The sequence below is a fragment of the Prorops nasuta genome, unplaced genomic scaffold (assembly GCF_024137725.1).
Source record: "Prorops nasuta isolate Cenicafe-Biocafe unplaced genomic scaffold, Cenicafe_Pnas_1.2 PNAS00003, whole genome shotgun sequence".
Classification (NCBI taxonomy): domain Eukaryota; kingdom Metazoa; phylum Arthropoda; class Insecta; order Hymenoptera; family Bethylidae; genus Prorops; species Prorops nasuta.
The window spans coordinates 4,412,047-4,431,491 of record NW_027116800.1 but is presented as its reverse complement, the minus strand read 5'-3'; the positions used below and the strand labels follow the sequence as shown (position 1 = coordinate 4,431,491).

At 37.7% G+C, this 19,445-nt stretch overlaps 1 protein-coding gene across 1 annotated transcript in view; it reads left to right on the top strand.

Annotated features, from left to right (window-relative positions):
* LOC136785069 (enolase-phosphatase E1-like) overlaps positions 1 to 19,445 on the top strand; it is a 70,809-nt gene that overhangs the window by 42,433 nt on the left and 8,931 nt on the right. The window lies entirely within an intron of this gene.

Below are 19,445 nucleotides of genomic sequence, written 5' to 3'. Positions count from 1 at the left end.
TATATACATGTACGAGTTTTAGGTGGTAAAAAAGTAGCACGATTTGCACGTTATCCTTTGTGTGTCCAAGTCCAATGGCTATCTGGGACATTCGGTGCAGGATAGATAATGGACTACGAAAACGCCCACGTGTCTCTCTACTCTCTCGCAGGTAGCGCAGAGCCTTTCACGGCTATTTTTGCATCCGGAGCTGCAGATCTGCGTTAAACGATCTCTTTAAGCGACAGCCTTTTCCTTGCTTCAGGAAAATTTCGCCACGGTTGCCTCCTTCCACGTAATTTCCTGCGAACCAGTTTAGTGGATACTTCAAATTCCACACCGACGTGTTTCCAGCTACTTGGCGGAACTCTAGATTTATTTCTATGCCATTCCGATAGTTGCTAGTCAGACCGCCTTGGGTCTCTTTTCATATTATACTTGTACTTGTGCTGCATTTTTCGTTAAAAATTTATACCTCGATTGTAACACGCACTTTTTTTATATACCAAAAGTGCAGATATTGCACGTAAAATCAACATTTTTATAATTCCTTAAAAATCCACCCCAACTATATAAGCTCGATCTGTGTTACGGATGAATATACTTTGGTAACGTGTTGAACCAATCTTCATTGTATTCAGAATAAAGCGTTATTACATGTGTCGTGCATCATTCGATCCTCGTAAAAATTCTAATCCCTAGCTCATTTTGATCCACGTGTGCATAATATTATTTTCTCCTTATTGAAGATCTGTAACTAATCGTTTCTCACTCTTTGCTATATATTTTTCATAAACCTCACCTCAACGAGGAACAATTTATTTCAGAATAGCTATCTCTCTCCATTCTATTGAAAATAAACTTTTGTCCACTGCTGCATGTCCATTATTTGCATGGTCTTTTCAATTTTCTTATATCATTATTTTCCCCTACTCTTCGATCTATACTATTGCGTTATGTCTTCTTTCTCTCTTTTACAATTATATAGACGTATTTTTATCTCATCAATCTCTTTATCCTTGCATCAGCACTCGTATACCAGCATACACTATAGTACACACATATATCATTGTACGATCATTTCGTCTTGCGTTACAAGTCATTTTCGACTTTCGTTTTATTTACTCTCGTATATATGTATATATATATATATTTACCTTTATCTGATTTCGTTATATCGCGTTTTATGCATATTTCGTCTCGCAGTGTAATAAATCACTCGATATTTTTCTCGTTGGTCAAAGAATCAGTCATTTTGCATATATATATACTTATATATCTCGCGGTATACAAAACGTTGTTTGGCGGGATCGAATACTAATCTTGCAAATATATAGACGACAAGTGTCTTAATTGAGTAGCGAGAAAATGGCTTATCGAGAAACTGATAGATCCATCTAAAAAATGGTGATGGATAAAGTGGATCTAGTTGTCGGTGTGAAAAGGGCATGTACGATATTGGAATTGGTTTCCTGCATGGATATAGCGAGTGACAAGTCGTATAGGTATAGCCAAAGCGTTTGCGTTCCTCGTATTTTGCATCAGGCATGCACTTGCGGATCAGAGAGGGGGGGGGGGGGGGGGGGGTTGGACGCTGGTTTCTTCGACTTTTCGTAATTAAAGCAAATCGAAGTAAATGAGCATACGTGGACCTGGTCGCTCGCCTTTCACACGTGCCTCATACATGCATAAATCCAGTTGCGTGTCGAATGTGCGTTACGAATGTTCCAGAGTAGTTTCCGGCAACGAGCTTTCGCATTAGTCTTAATTATTTCCGCAAAATAATTTCATTATCTATGTACGATATACTCTCCTGCACCCACCTCAAATATTTCTTGCGGATCAACGCTTGGGTATAATTCTAACGAAAAGTTTATTTTTTATTCCAGCTGTGGAATTCGAGCGAAGAATTTACTAGGATATAAAGATATATATATATATATATATATATGTATAGTGAAAATGTGATCGTTCACCTATCTCTCGCTTTATATACGCACCATAATAAATTATTTATTCGTTTGCTCCAAAAAGATTTAGTATAACGTCCGACGTCTATTTGCCAGGATAGTTTTCGAAGCTAATCCTGCATGCAGAAACGTGTTACCGACTGCTAGATTTTCAGGAATTTAGTGGGGTAAGAAACAAGGTATGAGAATTATCGTTCATTCATCTTTCCATAATCCCTGAATGAACGCCTCCAGTATCCGGTATAATCGGACTGGAACTCTGCTCGATCGCACGTGGCAACAGCAAATACGAAATTTTCAACTATATATCTTTCCCCTGAAATTCCACAGCATTAATTTTCACCAGGTAAAACGCGTTTTCCAAGCTTACATGCAAATCAACCTCCCGAATGTTCCAGTTATTCGCCAGTGTCTTAACAGCTCACCATTGCACTCGTAGCTCCGATTTCGTCAGCGGAAATATATAATCTGTGTAATAGCGAGTACAGTTCCAGTAATCGGAGATATTTCTTCCGTTTCCCCGCGACATGTACATTATTCCCTTCTTAGTTTTCTTCATTTTAATTCAATTATCGCAGCTGTCGTGGAACGCCGGAGATATTCCAAGAAAGTTCAACGAGGTATATAGTGCACTTGTCCCATTTGCCACGAACATACTAGATATATACACTGCAGTGTTCTTCAGATAATACGAATCAGACCATGGGCATAAAATGCCGTGTAACTTCGTAACTAGAAGAAATGGCAATTTTTCCTGTAAGGCCTTTTCGAACGCAAATCAAAAGACGCTTGAAAAAAGTATTATAGCAAAAATTGCTATCTCTTCTAGTTGCAAAGTTAAACAGCATTTTATATCCACGGTCGGATTCGTTTTATCCGAACAACCATGCATGTACATGCATATAGTACATTACCAACGTTTTAATTGTTTAGAGGGGATATTTTCCATTATGAGGAATATTTCCTGGAGTGTGGGGTGCCAGTGGTGTAGTCTCGAGGGTAATGAAAGGTTTCCGTTTCCCGCGTCGAGTCTCGAATAGCAATGACATCTCGGCCCGCGCACGCGAACGCGCGCGCCTATACGGCTCGCGAACACACTCGCACACATGTTTAAGTAAATTCGACATACCTAAGAGTGTGTATATGCGTAGTATATAACGACATTTGGACTCGGCAGTTAGTAAAACAGCCCTTTCCTTTCTTTCGGTTTATTGCTGAATTAGACGTATTAATCTTTGCGGAAACATTACTCCCACCCCTCCCCACTCCTCACACTCACACGCTAACACACAGTCTTTATTTTCCTCTTTCTCCAAATGCCAGCAAAATCTGTCATATATAAAGCGAGATGAGCGTCATTCTTATACATACATACATATAGGGGAGACCGGGGACAATGGTAACATTTAAGTTTGTGGCTCCATCTTTAGATGGAAATTAAAGCTATTTAGTACCTTTTTCCGCCACTACAAGGCGCTTTAGTTGCAAATATTTAAACCCGCCGTTACTAAGTAAACCTTCGCAAAATTAAGAAATTACGTTTTTCGCACACATTTGTAAGTTTTTTACTTATTTTTAAATCGATAACTAATCAATTACCATTGTTTAAATCTTACAATTGAAAACAGGGTTGAAATCAGCGTTTATTTGAGCAAATTTCTTGATGTCAACCGATTTTTAAATATGTTGTTACATTGACGAAATTTTACTATGCAGTATTTTGGAGCGAAATGGGTCAATTGTAACATGTTACAGTCGACACCTACTTATCGAACTGAACCAAAACAATTAAACAAAAAATTCTATTATTTTGCAGTTGCAATAATGGTTAGATAACGGCAAAGGAAAACGAAAAGAGGTACAATACCTCGATCTATAATTGAAGCAGCTGCCAAAGAAGTAATCGAAGATAAAAAATCCATAAGGAGAACTGCAAAGAAATATGAAATATGTCACTTGACCCTATACAGATTTGTAGGATCTTTAAAATGAAAAGAATCGCCTAAATTTGGTTACAATTCATGCAATAAAGTATTTAATAATGAACAAGAAATACAACTTTGCGAATATTGTGAAGATTCTGCAAAACTTTATTTTGGTTTGTCACCAAAATAATTACGAAAGTTGGCATTTCAGTTTGCAAATCATTTGAAGATTAAATATCCAGAAGGATGGAAAAAAACAAATATAGCTACCGCAGACTGGCTAAATGGTTTTCTACATCGAAATTCAAATTTGTCTATTCGAAAAGCTGAACCTACAAGTCTTGCTCGCTCGATGAACTTTAATGAAGAAACGGTTAATCAATTTTTTCATAACCTGTCTATTTTGATGGACAGACATAAATTTACTCCAAATAATATTTATAACCTTGATGAAACTGGATGTACAGCTGTACAGAGTGCTACTAAAGTTCTTGCAACGAAAGGAGTAAAACAGGTTGGAGGAATAGTCTCCCAAAGAACGAGGATTGTTAGTAACAGTTTGTATAGCGATAAATGCTATAGGACAATATATTCCTCCCATGTTTATATTCCCTTTGAAAAGATTCAAAGATCTTTATATTCGTGAAGGCCCTACAGGTAGCATTGGGGGCGGAAACAAATCTGGATGGATGCATGAAGAGAATTTTCTAACATTTATCAAACATTTCGCCAAATATGCTAAACCTATAGTGAACAAAATAAAGTTTTGTTAATTTTAGATAACCACTCTTCCCATCTATTTATACCTGTGATAGAATATTGTAGGTCAAACCATATAAGCATTTTATCATTTCCACCCCACACATCGCATAAATTACAACCATTGGATAGAACAGTTTTTGGCCCATTCAAAAAATTTTATAACTGTCGATGTGATCAATGGATATGCAATAATCCTGGAAAAAGGCTAACAATATATAACATTCCTTTGCTGGTAAAAGAAGCAGTATTGAATGCCATAACTCCAAAGAATATAACTGCAGGGTTTCAATGCACAGGAATTTGGCCGTTTAATAGAAATATATTCATAGACGAAGAGTTTCTAGTATCTAGTGTTACAGACAGACCTCTTCTTAACACAGAAAGTACACAAAATAATAACGCCGAAGCTGAGTCGGATTTTTCATCAGTAAATGATCCTCAACCTAGTACTTCTAGATTAACACTCCCTTTAACAAATAAGCTGCCTCAAGAAACTCTTTGCACTCCAGCCATGATTCGACCGCTACCTAAAGCTAATTTTGATATTAAATCAAGTTCGAAACGGAGACGAAAAGGTAAAAGAGCAATATTAACGGATTCCCCTGAGATGGCATTATTAGCAGCAAAAAAGAAGACGAATTCAGTGTGTTGCGCTAAGACGCAGAAATGTGTAAATAAAAGAAAACAGGAGTCTATCGATAGTGTTTCCAAAAGAACAAGACGACATAGAAACAAGAATGCCAAGACTAATAGTAATACAGTTTTCGAGGAACAGTCAATATGTCTGATGTGCAGTGGCTCTTATAAAAAAAGTACAGAAGATTGGCTTCAGTGCCGAAAATGTCTCAAATGGTCACATGCTTCTTGTGCTAACAATGATCCACTTTACATTAGTAACAAGTGTCATTCTAATTAATTCAAATGAACTCAAATGTTAAAAAACTTAACAATATTTTGCCAAAAGAAAATTATTTTGTTTGTATTTTTATAAAATGTTTATATAAATACTGTTATTTTTTCTATCCACAAATAAATTTCATTTCGTGACATCTACTTATTTATAAAGAACATATTCTATTTACCAAAAAATATTGAAATGCTTCTGTATTCATCAAATATAGCAATAGCCGGTATGTTACAATTGACACCTATGTGGGGTCGAAAGTAACAAATTGCACGTGCTCCTATTTTTATTTTTGACGCATTGAGTAATTAAAATATCATATTAATAAAAATATATTTGTATTCTAGACATATGTAGTAAGTATCACAATTTTTTTTAGATTTTTAACACTACTAGGATCTTCGGAAAAAAATGAGATTCACTTTTTGTTACAATTGTCTCCGGTCTCCCCTATATATAAGAGTGCTTTTTAGGAAAGAGTAGAGAATGCGTGCGGTTTATGCTTCATTAATGTAAATATTGTGACGCGCGCGTTAATGATTCGAAATGAATGGACCACGGAAAAGAGACCAAGCTCGCGATCGGAAGGTCGATGAAAGTAAACGAAAATCACGAAATCGAACACCCATTGATGCAACGATTTTTTCGATCGATCGACCAAGAGCGTGCGATTAATCGTACAAAGTTTATTATACAGGGCAGTTGGTACACTATGCGTGGACGAGGAGATTCCTCAAATATTTCTTTCGCAAATCGTAGAAAAGCGAATTGTGAAATTTTTAAATCCAAGAATATAAAATATTATTGCCTGTTTCGAGTGTTTTTATGATGGAATATGACGATAAAGGACAAATTGCAAAGTGCCGGAATATATTTAAATTGTTCTTTACGTATAGATATGTATATGTAGAGGTTCGAATTGTAATAATTCTATTTTAAAATAGGGCATCATTTTGTGCGACGAGTTTCGAGAATAAGTCTAATGTTAGAATGTAGCAATAAGAACAAATTTCAAAATGGAATGTATTTAAATTTTCGCTTATACAAATATGGAACGATCAGATTTCGCTCGTATTAAAATACTACATAACTTTGACACAGGTTTTGATCGTTTTTATATAATCGGTAGTAGCAAAGGACAAATTATCAAACGGAGTAGTGTAATTTACATTTTTTCTGATAGAAATATTCAAATAATCAGATTCGAGTCCATTTAAAGAGTGATCGTCTGTGAAAAGTTTGGTTCGTACAGTTTTAATGATAAAAGATGATAATGGTGAGGAAGAAATTACATCCGAGTGAAATGAAACTCGTCACACTGGTGTAATAGCTATTGGAAAGATCGAATTCCCCATTTGTATCTGAAGGATGGATGGGTACTTGAGCCGAATTGACATTGTCAGGAGAGAGGTGTAGCATCGTCTGGCTGTACAATTGTATTTGTAGAGGATCGAGGCGGCTCGTATGGTTCAGGAGCGAGCAGACGCCTTGGCTGGCGTGAGACTAGAGTAGACACAAGGGCTCCTCTGTGTGCGTCTCTGTTTTGTCCTAGCTGGCATTGGCTGTGAAAAACCCACCGGAAGACTGTATACGAAATATAAAGGGGAGTGTCTGGGGAACCGGTGAAAGTTTACAAAGGACAAGAAGAATTCAAGCTGGCACAACTTGAGCAGCTCGGACTCTTCGCTCGCAGAGAAGAAGAAACTCGTCATAAATATTTAAAGATCGAGCTGGCATGCCAACCCCCTTCCTATACTCCTTCGATCCATCGATTCTCCTTTCAAGAATTATATATGCTTTTCTCTTCCTTATAGTATATTTTTTCTCTTAAATGCCAATGCTCGTTCGGAAGACAGCTATATCGACTCGTCTCAAAGGTGGTCCGTGCAACTCCAATTTTAAGTATCCCTGCATGGCGTAAAGCAGATATCCTTGGCATTAAGTACTATTTATATACATACCGATGATTCCTTCGGAACCTCGCGAGGAATTTTCGGATTGTTCCCTTCTCCCCGAGTCGACGCTTCACCACTAATTCCCCTTCGTACCCTATAGAGAGCAACGTGCTATTATGACTCTTGCAAATAATCATCCCAGACTCTTTCATCCACGGTTATTTCTTTCTTTGGATCTCTTACCGACCAGTTCACCGTCCGTCTCAGCTTTACTTCATTCTGCACGCGCAATGTTTGGTCGTATGCACACTCGATAAGCCAATTTCAATGAAATTAGCGGTTTTTTTTGCGCGATTCTCGAAAACATTGCAACCTCTTCTTACTGCAGCGGCCGCGACGAGTCGGTGAATCGTTTTCTCTCATCGAGGATTCCACGAGATCTCCAGTGCAACTCCGGACGAATAGTTGCATGCTTCTTTTAGCAATTTAAATGTTTGCACTCGCTGTGGAAAACTGAGTCATCGTTCATTGGCATCTCCCGCTTTATTCGAAACTCATCTGCTTCGCCAAAATGCCTCGAGTCTGATGCACAGGGAAAAAAATCTGCAAAAGTCAAATCAACCAAGCGAGCACTCGACAGCGCTTATTTTTTTAACCTACTCGACTTTCGACTGCCAATCATTCTATAGTTTTTCTTATTCTACTGCAAATCGCTGAAAAATATTATTCTTTCTGACCCTCGCACACGCAAACTGTTTCTCTCTCTCTCTCACTAATACAACGATCGTGCATCGCGTCTTTCTCGTATATGTAAATTCGACTAATCGATTTACTACACGGCTTAAGAAAAATTTGTATTATTATTCAAAGCTCGTTATTGAAAGAATTATTGCTGCGCAGCATTCTCATCAATAATGGAATATATCTTTCACACGACTGTGAAAAAGTTGAAGAAGAATAATCAATTAATAAGGGAAAGAGAGGAGAATAGGCTTTTTATAAGAAAGCTGATATTTTCTCGAAATTACATCAATTAAGCGACGCAATGATTAGGCAAGGTGTTTTTATTGCTATATTTTCTTCGATAATTTCATATGGCAGAGATTACATTTTCTTTAGTGGAAATGCATGGCACGGATGAAACAGCACGTATATACATACGACACATGCGTATACATAGAAACTATCGAGAGAATATAACTTTCACCGTTGGATGCCACCTGGCTGTCACTAACCAGCACACTTTTATTGTTATACCAACGCAATCCTTATAATGGATACAGATTACATTTTCCCGATTTCACTCTGGGAGATTATCAGCAATGTCGTTGTACGATTTTACGATAGCAATTTTCAGCGTAAATAGGTCTGAGACGATAGTTTAGATGGCATATCCGTCTCTCATCTACCAGTAGCATTCGTCATTCGCTCCTTTACGATACTTATTTACTGCTTCTCGCTCCAACGACCTCCCACTTACGATTGGTCGAAAGGCTCATACCATTATGCAATATATATATATATATATATATATATAGTCGTTCTCGCTTCCGGTGACCTTAGTCACCGCTATTTGCTCCTCGCATATCAGTCCAAAGGATTTTCTCTCCTCCTGCACGCACGCATAAATCCTATATTCTAACGTAATTTTAATCATTTTCAGCATCGCTCCGCGAAACCACATATATTTAATTCGACCGATCAATCGACTAAATTTTAGCCCTTTTATCGATCCAGTCACGCTTTCCAAAGGAATTCACTCTATATATATATATATATATAGCAACGTACACTGACGAGCAAAACACGACTGGGTCGAAAGAATCGTGAAGAATATTCTCAAACTGCATGACGGTGCATGAAAAAAATCTAGCTTATCGAAAGGGAACGAGCCGCTTTTGAACTACGACCTTCTGGATGTTTTATTGCCAACACTTGACGATGAGTTTTTACTCATTCAGCTATACCATAGCGGCACTTTTTGGATTCACCTTCACTTTCATCCTCCTCGACTTCTTCTTCCTCTGCCATCGACTTTATCATTTTTACCGTTCTTCGCGCTTATACCTTTTCCCCTCTCGTGCTTCGAATAGAAAAACCACGAAAAAACTATATCTTATCGTTTCAACACATAACACACTTTATGAATTATAATTTTTTTTCTGTCTATATAATAAACTACTTACACACGATAAATTCATGATATGTATATATACTTGCACGTGAAATGCTTGAAATCAATAAGTTATATACAGTTATTATTGTTATATAAATATTTGGAAGGAACGATTGATTAATGAAATAAAAAAGAAAAGCTGAATACGACTAATTAAAGGAGGATCGCGCAGGAATGTTGTATGTATACACATGCAGAAGAGCTACTATATACTTTCTCGCAAGGGATCCAATAAGGCACGTAAAGCGTTTGATGTAATTCTTATAGAAGGTGCAATAAATATTAGCCGAGAGAAGAGGGCTCGAAGATGATTTTCCTAACGTCTCTCGATATATACCGGCAATTGGCTGGTGCAGCCACTAAAGTTGCGGATATAAAGCGTACGCGCCAACCGGTGAAGGTGAAAGGTGCTCCTCTTACGTGATTTTACAATACACCCTCGCCAGTCTGGCCTTTCGATGCTAATAAAATCCCAATGCTTCCTCGTGCGCATTAAACTCGATCACAATTTGCACTTGGTGCTTCTCGGCAAGATTTATAAGCGAGAGAACTCCATTGCAGTAAGAGATAAACGATGAAGCGCGTATTAAAACTCGACTTATTTACTCCCTCGTAATAAAACTTTCCTTGTACTCACTTCGCCTCACCTGCCATATTTCTTTCTTCTTCGTGGATTCCTCGTTATCTCGTAAAATTCATCGCTCAAGAAAATCTTCGTTATTTCCCACTCGACGTCTTATCTCTCTTTCATCCTCCACGAGCGGCGAACGTCTCCACGGATCGCTGCGCGAGTCTACGAAAAATACACGCAATTTAGACGATATCGACTCTATATATAAGTTTGCGAAAATTGCTCGTGTAAATAATTTGTTCGATCGCAGCGTTCGTAATTAGATTCTCCTTATTGCCGAGTGAACCACTTGACCGGATAAGAATCTTTATAGGGTATGCACATGCATATATATATGTGGAGAGCTGCGTGGATCGAGATCTGCATGCATTCAGTCCACGATCCTGCCTGAGATGATCTGGAGGATTGAGCAATCGCAACTCCCTTATATAAATAACGAGCAAGATTGGGGCAAAATGTAAACTAGAATTTTATTATTGACAATGTGGTTATTCGAGAACTTTTCACCATCAATTTCACTCATGTATATATGCGTGTATAGGGTTTTACATGCTAATAAATTTTATTTATTATAATTTTTCTACGATTATACTCATTCTTGTTAGATTTTATTCTAATTGATATTAATTTTATCAACTCAATGGCGTTATATAATGGCATAATACTATCTAATAATATAGTGTAGAACGATCGAGATAAATGGCCATCGATCCATCCTCGAAACTGCACGTACGCTTCTTCTTAGGTTCATTCACCTGGAAATTCATCCATCGATCAACCATCATCCGCAATCCCATCGAAATATTTACCATTTTGCATAGTTTGTTATTCAAAATTATTTACAGCTCGAATTGAAGAATTTACATTTAAAGGTGGTCGTTATCAACGTTATCGCAATATTATTGGTTTCTCCATCGCAAATTTTATCACTTTCCCTCGTTTGCAGGATTTATAGTATCAAAGGTCCGAAAATCTATGAAGAATCGTGCGGAGAGAATTTCACGCGGTACGTTCGTTATCCGTATAGAGATTTCTCTGAAATCGATTTGAAAGAACAAATAACTGAAACGCATTAACTAATTGGGAATAAACGGCGTATCCATTCTACGGAACTGATCAATCGTTTAAGAGTAATTAACCTGTCGGTCGACCATTAATAACTTGCGTTTCGTCGAAACCGTGCAATTGGTTTTCGCGCTGCAAAATCTTGTTAAATGAAACATTATCGAACTGTTGCATCATCGATGATTAATACATATATATATATATATATATATATACACACATCTGCAGGCGAAAAATGCGTTAAAGAGCGAAAAATCGTTGGGCATAGTTTTATTATTCATTCGTGAAATATCTTTCATCGCTTATCTCTGACCGCGCGTTAACATATCTGGCCAGGAAAGTGAGTAATATCATCGCGGTATGGAAAAAAGAGAAAAATTGGAAGATGAGGTAAGATCGAATTCGTATAATTGTGCAGGAAAAATGTAGGTGAAATACCGGACGAAAAATCAACTTAATATTATAGGACTATAATTAGTCATTGTTCGTTTCGAAAGTCGGTTGCCGATTGTTTAGCGAGTCGTGAATCTGGTTGGCTCGTGATGTACGTCGAGAGGATTTTTGATCGAGTGGAAGAATAACCGGCGCGATCGTTACGGGATACATCGAGAGAGAGAGAGACTGCGCGGTGGCTAATTGCGTTTGAAATCAGAGCGCGCTTTCGTGCTTATAATTGTTGCGATTCCTTACGTAAGGGTGCCGCTATGTACAATCGATTAATTATCGACTTGGAAAGATTGGTCAAGAAGCTACGTGGTGAAATTGTTCAGTCATCGCGAATTTGATCGGGTGGTTGGTATAAAAGTCATGGAGGGGGGAGGGGGGGGGGAGAATGACTATTAGTCATTACGCAATTCTATAAATATAGGAAGAAGAGCGATCGAGCTATTCGCTCGAACGCGAAAGTATTGACCAATCGCGTTACACGCGCGACGCAGTTGCAGGCGGGCAAACGCGAATCTTCCAAAGCATTATTCCCCAGCCTGTATAAATTCAATTTAGCATTGTTTCTTTCTTTTCTTTTCATTTCTTTTTTTCCGATCAATCGAACGATGTATAAATATAGAGGTATATGGGTTTTCTCGAAGCACAATTGCCAATATAAGGTACTTATCATCAACGGATTAAATCGTGGGATGAATGGACGTGGAATGGATCCAGAAATTGCTGGTGATTACGGTTGAGCATCTGGTTTTCTATTTAATTGATTAGTATGGCTAAAGGTTACTGCGCGTAAACGCAAACTGACGCTAATGATACCAAAAGCCCATATCGCAAAACCTCGCTGACTCTCTCGATCCAGTTGCGGTTGTGTGTATATATATAGCTGGGGTAGGGGTAATATTCTTATACGTGCAACTGCTGAGAGAGAGAGAGAGAGAGAGAGAAATAAGGAACTATAAATGTGTGTGTGTGTGTGTGTATGATCCAACGACACTACACCACAGGTATACTCAAGGCACTACGACAAGGGATGTCTGGATAATACGTGTTTTCACTAAAGAGAAATAACGAATCATTGAGTAAGGCGTCTGAAATAGGAGACTGATGCTCGTGCACTGAAAAGCACCTTAATTTTGCTAGTGTACAGGGTGATCTCTTAAAAACCATAATAAAATACGATATTGCTATAATAATTAATTTAATGTTGAATAAACGCAATGAAGGAGAAGAAAGAATTTACTTTTATAACGTTTATATTGAAATTTATTCAAAGCACAAAAGTGCAATGATGATAAATCAATGTTTTAGGATTTTATAATAAGTGGTATGGTGAAGTAACGAGAATTCCACGTGACACGTCGTAAGAGAAAAACCCTGTAAATAATTTTTATTAAACGAGTCTGCGTGCGCGAGGCTCGTCGAGGAAAGACGCGTAAAATTCTTCTTTCTTTGCGAGAAACGAACGTCGAGCACTGATAGGATATGCGAGGTGGTCCTATCTCGAAGGTGTTCCTCGGAGCGGCTTCTATGGATATTGGACTCTTGGAAGATTTATCGACGAAACTGGAGACTGTCAGGACTCGTCTGCTGGGAAGACGAGCATCGCTCCGAAGTCGACTGGCAGCTCTAAATGTCACGAGATTCACACAGCCATTACGCGCAAAGGGTTATATCACTGTTGCTTCTTCTTTTTCTTCTCTGCGTTTCCTCCTCTTCTGTATTTTTTTCTTTTATTTCCTTCTATTGGGGTCTGACATATGGTAGAGGGCCAATTGGCCGATACAATTCGAGGAATTCTGTAAGGGAAATAGCAACTGTGTGTGTTTTTCGTAAATATAACAACAGTAAAATGGACGCGAGCTTAATGAGAGATTTCGATGAAAATTTGTTTCAGAGAATATAGAAAAATATACGTAAAGAAAATGTATCGAAAAAATAAGCATTTAACGGCAGAAAATGAGAAAAACGAGTCATTAAATTAGTAGGGGATTATCTTTTTTTCAGGCTCGCAGAGAAATATATAGGAATTACCATGCACATTTTACTTTTTATTGATGCAACTTATGATATAGCTGTGTGCGAGTTCTACACCTGCCATATTACCCCTCCCTCCTTCTCCCACGTCAGATGTCGATAACTCTTACTCCATATATTCCTCCCTTATCCTAAGAGAATCTCAATGGCTTTCGTACGCGAGTCTCTGAAAACTCTTCATTCCCATGTAAAACATTTGAAAATTCCAAGCTGTACCATCACCACGTGTCGTATATATACAATGTGGTAACTCTACTACTTTTTCTTCTTTTCTTTCCTCCTCAATTTTCCTCACTTATCTTCAAACATTCCAAAAGATTTTTTATATACGAGTTGCTGAAAAATCTTCATTTGCATATATATATATATAAAACGCTTGAAAACACCACGCTATACGATCGTTGCGCATTGTACAAAAGTAACTCTTCTGTAACTCATCCTCTATTTTCTTGTCTTATCGGAAAAAATCTTTAATGGGCTCCCTATATAGATGCAAGCCTGAAAAATCTTCATTGGCATGTAAAACGTTTGAAAATTCCAGCCTGTACGATGACCACGTGTTGTATAATGGTAAGTCAAGGAGGAATGTGGCGAATGATGCTGCTATATCGGGTTTATATATATATATATATATATGAAAAGAGAGGGGAGGAGAAGAGACAAGTGGCTAAAACTGCCTTCTCGGCTCTCGCCTCTCATTCTCTCATTGATGAGTCAAAGTGAACTTTCCAAGTGTGCAAGAAGCTCTCGCGACCATCAGCTTGACTGAACTTTCCGGAAACTTCACGCTTGCCACTCTCGCAGCAGCTCGGCTTATCGTTTCGCTTCTTTAAACTCGCCTCGGTTCGGATAATACGTGTCACGTGACTTCCGCTTTTTCTAGAATAACGATATAGCCTAGCGAAGAAATAATAAGCCACGTCCATAAGCGATATAATTTATCTTTTTCCCTTCGGGCTACGCGGTCAAGTCCAGCTTGAATTATTATTTACGACGAGGCTCATATTTTAACACGATATATTATAGAGGCGATACACGGGAAACTTCCCCTTTAACATACTAATTTTCACGATTTTAACGATCGCCAGCCTCGCGCTTTGACGTAAGATTGTTTAAAGCGTCACTTAGGAGTTATTAATTTTGACGTTTGAAAGAGCCAGCGATGATTAGGGGAGGATATAAATCGCGCGGTTGAATAATTTGCCCGGCATGAAAATTGATTTTCTTCAGGATGAATTTTTCAATCGAGTTGTCTCGATCGTCATAGATCATCGTACACATCGTATTATTTATATATATATATATAAGAGCTGTACGGAAGAAAAGGTGGATCCTGGATGAACCTGTTCGAGCAACAATAGCTCGGAGGAGACAATAAAGTCGATGCGAGATTGCTACGTTTAAAGATCGAGAATATATATAGAAAGAAAGAGGAAAAGTTGCACGAAAGATTTATCGCGATTAAGAAGAAGGAACAGAAAAGGCATATATATCTATACCAGTTGCAGGAGATTATTAACCTGGCCTTATGGAGGTCGTGTCAGCAAGATTTAAAGCACCTTCGCGAGGCTACGAAGGCTTATTCTCCCGAGGAACAGAGAGAGAGAGAGAGAGAATGGTTAAAACTCGTGAATCGACCAACTTACCTAATATATAATTAAGCCCCTCTATTCTGTCCACTCGTATTATTCTTATACGTCCATTTTTCCCAACTTACTATATATCTTCAACCTGTAGCTTCGACAATTATTCAGATTGCACTCGAGCAATAACGTTCTTGAAAAGTCATTTTTAACTTACGCGTTTGATATGGAGATTTTTTCATACCATTGCCGACGAGATATTCATCAATATTCCGTGAATTTCGATACGTTCTACCTTGCGATATATTTTACGAAAGAGAAGCTATAGCATTTATTCCGACTATATACATATCGTATAGTTAAAATCAAATTGGATAAATTATTATTTTGCTTTCATGGCCAGAATCACTTTTATTTTAATTTCTTGCTGTTGAGTCATTCACGTAGGCCGGGACCTATCGTAAATTTCAGCGTGCATGCTTAATATTCGTGTGTTTACGAGAATGGTATATGGACGTGAAAGTGTGTATGTGAGTTATCAACGGTAGTCGCTCGCGTTTTAGTCGAATCGATCTGGATCTCGGCGAGTTTGCACTTATATGTCCTTTGGATCCTGACAAGTGCCGGAGAAATGTCGTAATATATGCGCGATCGATCCAGATGTTCGGTGATAGCTTGCCGATCGTATGACCAGTTGTAGGCCGAGGTCGTCAGGTGTATGTAGATCGGCCAATCAAAAGCGTCACTCGTTCGTTCCTGGCCAATCTTGTTAATCCAACACCGAGCCGCAGGTCCTTTCATGGTGAAACTTATAACTTCTTTATTAATACGAAATTATTCCGGCTATACAGCTTCATGTAACTCGTAACCTAAGAAAAACTCAATATTCCACTACCCCAACCGGTTTCATCAAGATTTTACTCCATGGCGACTATCTTCCAGCTCATGAATATTCATTTTTAACATTTGATTCTTTCAACCACCTTCCACACTCCTCTAGTCACTTTTTACTTAAATATCAATCCAGTATACCTTCCTAATAAACCCTCACAAATTTCTCCGTACCAATCTAATATTTTATTCATTTTTATACGTTTATATATCGAATGTGCATAAATATATTATCGTGATTGACAAAGGAAATGTTTTTTTGTATTTCGTTGAGACTATTGTAGGATTTTCAATTTTGACGAACTGCCTAACGTGTATAGTTTGAATGCGAGATGTGTGATTTGTTATTGCACGTATATAATGAGTGAAAGCAGAAGAGTGTGTGTGAATGTCGTCTAGGTCGAGTTCAGTCGTGACGAAGCCTCGAAGATGCGAGAAGTACGTGTCATCTTGTTGTGTAATTCGAAGAAATATAATAAATTTAATTGCTCCTAAATTAAAACCTACACTATATAGTGTATAAGAGAAAATATGTTGCTTGAAAGCACCTTCAAATGATTCCATTAAATTTTACTCGAATAAAATAATGAAACTATTAGGATAATAGAAAAATATTTTTTTTTTACTTAAAGAATATATATTAAAATGAAATAATACGTTTAATCTTATATTAAGTATCTATTATAGAGGGCCCAGCATATCGAAACGTTTCGACCTGCAGAACGATCGTGAGGTTTGACTCGACAGAATGCAGGAAACAAGTAAAGCAGAAGATTCCAAAGTGGTGATCGAGAGACTAGCAGTAGGCTATATGCTGGAGGAATTATTGATGAATTTTCGGTTTCTAGCGTGGAATCCTGCTGGCGCTTTCCATTTCTCCTTCCTTTCCCTTCCATTTTCTCCGAGAGTTCGCGTTGCTTATTCACGCAGATCGTGTTTTACACGAAGGATACGTGCCAATGTGTCAATTGATATTTCGTAAATTATATACAAACGGTAAATTGGTTAAGCATTAGCATTGGTTCAAAGAGCGTCGGCGCTCCGAGCGAAACGTGAGCGCGTGATATTATACTATTGGCACCTGTTCCCTGGCTCAACGATAATGATGTCTGAAGAACGTTTTACTCCATCGCCATTTACCATGCAATAATCTCCTCCCGAACCTATACGTCGCTATTGAAATCAAAGGAGCGAAATTAAAATCGATTCATCGTGCAATAAAGGGGCACCGATTAATTCTTTCCTCATCCTCTATATAAATTTACAAAAATTTCAATAACGCGCAGAAGGATTTCTTGGATAAAAATTTTTATAACAAGGATACGATTATCATTTTTCCTTGCAATAATCGATCTAAAATTCAATAGTCGCTCGACGACAAGATCGAATCAATGTATCTGTGCGCGAATGAAGGGCGAAAGGGGTAGATTAAGATTTAGCAATATATGCTAACGAAGCGAACCATTGAAAAATGCAACGAGTATAGAATTAACATCGAATAAGCTTTCAGGACAGTTGAATTTTTTTCCACATAATTTTTTGCTTTTCCACTTCTCTCAGCTCGATTCATCCCGTTCGCGTTCCATGCAGATATAAATTGAATAGCATATTGCACAAAGCTGGGATGATCTTTGCCAATGACGCGATTCTTCAATTGTATAGTGTATCAAATTCCACGAAGAGTTATCGTTCAGTCATACGACTTTACCAAGGGGACTAGTGTTCCGTGAAAATTGCAAAATAGGTATTCTAATATCGTAGTTTGGTTGAATGGGGGGAAATCAGTAGGCTGGAATATTCTTTCGTCTTGAGAAAGTCGGGTACAAAGTTATTAACGATGTTGTCCGTAGAGAAACTGATGGAAGCTATTATCACGTGACGTCCCCAAATAGATTCATGCCAGTGAAAGGTCACTCCTGAAGAAAGAAGAAGGAAAGCGATTTTTGAAATAATTGGCTATATACAGTTATATTGACTATATAATAATTGGCTTGCCGAGCTCTCCATGCCAATTCTCTCTAGTCCAACCTCTCAAACTGTATTAGTCGATCGATCGATTCTTGACAGGTTGTCATTGCTATTATTATATATATATATATATATTTCATATCAATTTATGCCAGCGTTTCATCGACGAATAAATCACGCTTCTAATGCAATAAATCAAGTGCAATTTTGAAATTTGTGCAATGCCCGTCGTCAAATAAGTGCAGGTATATATATATATATATATATATATAGGAATTTACATGAAAAATAATCGAACACATACTGTATGTGGTAATTGTTTGCAAACCTGGAAATCAGTAGCCAGCGTTCACACACACACACACACAGCAACCACTTAAATTATGATTGATGACAATTCGTAAGAGTAATTATGAGCAAATTACAAAACAATGTACATAGCGTGGCCAGCAATGGTAACTCTCTAAAATTGTTTGTGGTACAAGTATTAATTAAGCAGATATACAATGCTATGGTGCATGTACTTGTTATTAGTTATGATTAAAGCTGAAGTATCGAGTGTGAAGTTTAAAATTAGATTTGGGTAATTAATATGAGATATAAGTGGTGCGATTAAAAAGGCAAATGATATTAATACATGCAAGTAAGCATAGTTGCATAAAGCGGATCTGGTGAAAGGTTTTGTCGTCCTGCTGGCTCGAATTAAGAATTGTGCTCAAGCTGGTAAGTCCTGGTAACCTCGAGTCGTTCTCCTGGAGAACAGAGCGGACCTACCTCGATATATTGTCGGCATTCATTGTAGACCTTCTCTCTCCCTCCCATATTTACCAATTCTCTTCTGCGCTTGGTCACAATTCGCAGGTGGGTCTATATAGCATATATACAGGTCGCCTAGGCTATTACCACTATTATCCCTCGACCAACTATCATTTATAAATTATTACTTTATGCAATTCTTTATTCAAACGCATTTTTATTAATACCACAGGAATTTTCTCTCTTTCGTTTCTCCAGTACTGGAAAATAAACGACAAACACGCGCGAGATTTTCATCTTAATAATAAAAGGAAAACACCGAGTTAATAAATTATTATTACAGTACAGGATTGCAGTACACGTCTCTTATCTGTTAGATGTGTGCTTGATAAATCAATTTATGCCCCAAGATAAATACGGATACAGATGCCGACTACTTGAAATTTATCTTCCACGCTTTTT